Source organism: Moschus berezovskii, chromosome 7, assembly GCF_049115385.1.
Source record: "Moschus berezovskii isolate FMDL1 chromosome 7, NW_MosBer_1.0, whole genome shotgun sequence".
Taxonomy (NCBI): Eukaryota; Metazoa; Chordata; class Mammalia; order Artiodactyla; family Moschidae; genus Moschus; species Moschus berezovskii.
The window spans coordinates 5,486,604-5,492,840 of record NC_142466.1 but is presented as its reverse complement, the minus strand read 5'-3'; positions in this window follow the sequence as shown (position 1 = coordinate 5,492,840).

The window sequence follows — 6,237 nt, the reverse complement described above, 5'->3', positions numbered from 1 at the left end:
AGGGGATCTTCTCCACCCAGGGATCAAACCCAAGTCTGTGCCTCCCACATTGGCAGGTGGATTCTTTAATACTGAGCCTTGTTCCGTGTTAGTTGAGCTGAAATGCAGACTGCCTTGTTGCCCATTCTAGATGTTAGCTCAGCTGCTGTTGTCAGACTGTTCTCAGGCCATTCTGGAAGCAAATCTATGAGTGACAGCGTCTCTGTGAAAATACTGCTGCTAATTTCCTCTCTCAATTGGACTGACAAAGGGTCTGCTCTTTCCTTCATAACATAACCTCTAATTATGTAGGATAATCATACTTAGGGGCTTCCCTGGTAATTCAGCTGGTAAAGAATCCACCTGCAGTGCAGGAGACCTGGGTTCAACCCCTGGGTGGGAAGATCCCCTGGAGGAGGGCATGGCAACCCACTCCAGTATTCTGGCCTGGAGAATCCCCATGGACAGAGGAGTCTGGCGGGCGACAGTCCATGGGGTTGCAAAGAGTTGGACATGACTGAATAAATAACACACAGCAGTCACACTTAGATGTGTTTAACCTCTGTGTATGTGTGATGGATAGAGCTTTGGAGTTACATTCTATTTCACCACTTCCTGCCTTTTCATTCCTGGAAAAATTATTTAACTTCTCTAAGCCTCAGTATATTCATATGGAAACTGGTAGGTGAAAGTTTCCTTGAAGGTTGTGAAACCTAAAAACAATATGTTTAAAACCAGTGAGCAGAATGTCTAGAGCCTCCAAGAAGAATGGAAGGACCTTTGCATGTCCAGGAGTATTCTTGTAAAAAGATTCACAGTGACTCTCCCATCAGACAAGGCACACAAAGCTCCTGCTGTTTATCACAGACTCGGGAAATTTTAATAGTGATAACTTCTCTCTGTGTAAAATAAAATGTAAATTCAGGTATGGAATGTGTGCTCGACATATTATATTGCTTGTGATCTTCCTATGATTAATTTTTTTCAGAGTCAATAAATGTGATAGAAATAGGAAAGTTGTCAAAAGGAAAGGAAAAGGACTAAAATTTCCTTTGAGGCAAAAAGGAAGAGTGTTACCAAATAAAGAGTCTATAATAAATAAAATGCTACTGTACAAAATGATGGAGGAGGAAATAATAACCCAATCCACTGTCTTGCCCTGGAAATCCCATGGACAGAGGAGCCTGGTGGGCTGTAGTCCATGGAGTCACGGAAGAGTCAGACACGACTGAGTGACTGAACACGCACACAAAAAGGGGAAATCAGCTGATGACAAAACAGGACAAAAACAGCCAACAGTTTTGGTGGAAGAATCAGGGCGATGTATGTGGAAGAGACAGTGCTTGTCTGTGGATAAGAGCTTGAGTTACAGTGACAGAGAGCTGGTTTAGATACTGATTTGGGCACGTTTTTGGTAATGCTCTGCAGTGAAATTTCTTCCACTCCAAGAGACGTTATGATACCATCTTCCTGACGGGTGATTTATATCTGGCTAAGTAGTAAATTAAAACAATTCCAGGCTTGCCAATGTCATTTCATTAAATCTCGCTTTTAACAATTTTACAGTTAAGCACACCTGTAAAATACTTACAGGAAGGTGAATTTACCTTCTTGATGTAACTAACCCACTTGAATTACTTTAATCCCTGAGGGTCATCTAACTCCAAAATTCTGGAAAGTAATTTTCAAGGAGTACATGTGCTTTTTTCCTATAGAAATGTAACTGCTTTTCTCTAATTCTTGCCTCTTGCTTGATTTCTCTTTAAATTTTCTATGTTTTGTAACTGACATAATGCATTATTTTGGTGGCTCTAAAGATAATCATGTGTTTATACCAAGAGGGTGAATTCAGGTGTCATTCAATCAGCTGCTCAGAAGAAGGCTCAGTTGATAATTTAACTTTAGTTTAAACTTAATAGTTTAACAAGCAACCCAGTCAGTAAGTATGACTTGAGGACTTTTACTTATTGTGCAAAAGCCTGCCTTTTGCTGAAGGACACACACCCATAATGGAGATTAAACAGGTGAACCTGACCTTATATATTGGCCTCTTTAATATCCAATTCTTCCCAGCTAGTCCATAAATCTTAAGGATATATATATAACTGGATTTATAAATATATATCCTAAAGAATATAAATATGAAAATATAATAACATGATTATGTAAAACCATTTTTCATCAAAATTTTCTGAGATAATTCATAAAACCTAATATTTATCTCTGAAATAGAGGATCAGAACACTTAAAATGAAAGTTTAGGTCTGCTGAAATCCAGCTCTTTAATCTCTGATTTTCTTCTTTGTCTACAGAAGCATGGGAAACCATTGCATTTATTTAAAAGCTTGTTGTCACTGGTAACTTTTAGTAGTCTCTGAAATGTAATTTAAATATTCTATGAATATATCTTTTGATAGATTGGCTGCTGCTGCTGCTGCTGCTAAGTCACTTCAGTCGTGTCCGACTCTGTGTGACCCCATAGACGGAAGCCCACCAGGCTCCCCCGTCCCTGGGATTCTCCAGGCAAGAACACTGGAGTGGGTTGCCATTTCCTTCTCCAATGTGTGAAAGTGAAAAGTGAAGTCGCTCAGTCGTGTCCGACCCTTAGCGACCCCAGGGACTGCAGCCTACCAGGCTCCTCCATCCATGGGATTTTCTAGGCATGTTAATATAAAACCGTGTGTACCACACAGAATATAGTTTTAATTACTTCCAAATAATTGTACTTGAATGAACAAAAAGGGAGAAATTTTCTATTCATCCACATACAATTTTTGAAAGTAATAATTGGGAGAAAACAACTTTTACAAATTAAATCATTTACTGTGCTGGCCTAAATTATGCAACAACTTCTGTTTCTATAGTAGAATGTAACTGCCTTACAATTAATAAGATGATAAAGTAAGTTTCAACTGCAAATAAGATCCTGAAATCTCAAGATAAAATTAAGATTCATGAACCAACAGTGATGGAAAGTAGCTACTTTTTAGGTCCCATTCAATATTTAATTTGAAAAGCAATATAAGTAAATAAAAATTTCTAGGGATTAATACTTTGTAAATAGATAAATAACATCATTTTTGTGCCAAAGTTTAACCAAATAATTGTTTTCTTTTCTTGCATAAAATTTTTGCACTAAAAATAAAAGGCTTCTGGAAAGCATTTTTAATGATACAGATTTTTAGAAAATCCTCAACAAATGTATATATAATTTCCAAGGCTGTGCGAAGTGGATATCTTTTCAAATGATGTATATTTAAATAACTCAGTGTCTCTATAGGCTCTTCCAAAGTTCATGGACTGTTAGAGTAATTGGATCAAAGTGACTCAGACAAGGAAAAAAAATAAAATGACTAAACCAAGTCTTACATTTGTTTAAATTTAAAATAATTGTTAAAAAATAAACTATATTTTCTGAACATACCACAGATTTTAAATAAAAATTAGCAATCAGGTTTACTTTTAGTTTCTTATAGAGAGAAGTAAGTATGGAGACAAAAATAGCTTATTACTACTTCAGTTAGAATTCTGAGTCAGGTAACTTTAGAAAGTAGGGATAACTGAATTGCCTCTAGAGAATACATTATTTCAAAATTAACACGGATTTGATATTTAATAACACAAAGTTTGTTTAATAGTTACATTGAACACCTACTCATTAAAACTTTAATGAAGATAAATCAAAACACCAATATTTCCTGTTGAAAATGTCAAGAACCACATATGAAATTTTGTAAACAAGATTCACATCTCAAAAAACTGTAAAGTTTTATGGAAATAGCCATTATACTCACATAGTCTCCACAAAACATTTTGATGATGATGTTTAACTTCAGGGCAGATCAAAAGATGTTTAGTGTGTGGTCAGTTGAATAGACTTGTTTCACCGTGTCCCTAGAAAGAACTGAAGTTCACTGTTCAATCCAATTTAAGTGTGTCCACTGTCCACTTTGGTTTCTCAAGCAAGAAAACAGAGGGTCAGTTATGGACAAGCATTTATTAATATACTGAACCACCAGTCACAGGCAGAATTAATGCACAAAGCAAACAGAATCGGTAGCCTAACCCCTGGCTCTGTGTTGATTTAAGAAACATTAATTATCAAACCAATCAAAGCAGTGTAATCTTTTGAGAAAGCTGGTGACTTATGGATAGTGGGTTGATTAACCACATGGTTAATGATTTATTTTCTGCTTTGTCGTTTTTAACACTCAGACGTTTTCAGTTCCTCCAGCCTCTAGCTTCATGCTTCACGTGGCTAGGTTTTATATGCATCTATACCATTCACTTGGAGAAGGAAATGGCAATCTGCTCCAGTATTCTTCCCTGGAAAATCCCATGGATGGAGGAGCCTGGCAGGTTATGGTCAATGGGGTCGCAAAGAGTTCCACACAACTGAGCGACTAACACACATACCATTCACTAAGTATATTCAACTGTTATGTGTCTTATGTTAAAAAATAGTTTATTTAGGAAAGAAATGATTACCCATCAGGAGAAGTTTTGGAGAAATCATATATGCGCACCATCATTTGTACACTTGGGCTTCCCTCATAGCTCGATTGGTAAAGAATCTACCTGCAATGCAGGAGACCCCGGTTTGATTCCTGGGTCGGGAAGATCTGCTGGAGAAGGGATAGGCTACCCAATCTGGTATTCTTGAGCTTCCTTTATGGTTCAGCTGGTAAAGAATCTGCCTGCAATGTGGGAGACCTGGGTTCGATCCCTGGAGAAGAGAAAGGCTAACCACTACAGTATTCTGGCCTGGAGAATTCCATGTATAATACATGGGGTCGCAAAGAGTGACACATGACTGAGTGACTTTCACTTTCATTTGTACACTTTTGTGTGTATATACATTATTTTAGGATTTAGCCTTATTACATTTTGAGGAAACATTTAAAAAACATCTTCAAAGTCCAATATATTGTTAGGAAATATCTGTAAGCATATGTTTCATACATTATTTCCCCCAAATCACAAGATAAATGTATACTATAGCATTGTACTGCTACTTGCCACTTAGTGAACAGTCCAGTGTTCATTTGTTGTTGTTGTCGGTCAGTCACCAAGTCCTGTCTGGCTCTTCGAGACCCCATGCCAGGCTTCCCTGTCCCCTGCAATTTCCTGGCGTTTACCCAAGTTCATGTACATTGCCTCGGTGATGCCATCCAACCATCTCATTCTCTGTCACCCCCTTCTCCTTCTGCCTTCAATCTTTCCTAGCATCAGGATCTTTTCCAATGAGTCGGCTCTTCCCATCAGGTGGCACATGTGTTGGAGCTTCAGTATCCGTATTTCCAATGAATATTCAGGGTTGATTTCCTTTAGGATTGACTGGTTTGATCTCCTTGCTGTCAAAGGGACTCTCAAGAGTCTTCTCTAGCACCACAGTTCAAAAGCATCAATTTTCCAGTGCTCAACTTTATTTATGGTCCAATTCTCACATCTGTACATGACTACTGGAAAGACCATAGTTTTGACTAGTCGGGCCTTTGTCAGCAATGTGGTGTCTTTGGTCTTTAAGACACTGTCTAGGTTTGTTACAGCTTTCCTGCCAAGAAGCAACTGTCTTCTAATTTCTTGGCTGCAGTCACCAGCGGCTGTGATAAACTGTGGAAAATTCTGAAAGAGATGGGAATACCAGACCACCTGACCTGCCTCTTGAGAAACCTGTATGCAGGTCAGGAAGCAACAGTTAGAACTGGACATGGAACAACAGACTGGTTCCAAATAGGAAAAGGAGTACGTCAAGGCTGTATATTGTCACCTTGCTTATTTAACTTATATGCAGAGTACATCATGAGGAACGCTGGGCTGGAAGAAACACAAGCTGGAATCAAGATTGCTGGAGAAATATCAATAACCTCAGATATGCAGATGACACTACCCTTGTGGCAGAAAGTGAAGAGGAACTCAAAAGCCTCTTGATGAAAGTGAAAGAGGAGAGTGAAAAGGTTGGCTTGAAGTTCAACATCCAGAAAACGAAGATCATGGCATCTGGTCCCATCACTTCATGGGAAATAGATGGGGAAACAGTGGAAACAGTGTCAGACTTTATTTTTGGGGGCTCCAAAATCACTACAGATGCTGATTGCAGCCATGAAATTAAAAGACGCTTACTCCTTGGAAGGAAAGCTATGACCAACCTTGATAGTATATTAAAAAGCAGAGACATTACTTTGCCAACCAAGGTCTGTCTAGTCAAGGCTATAGTTTTTCCCATGGTCATGTATGGATGTGAGAGTTGGACTGTGA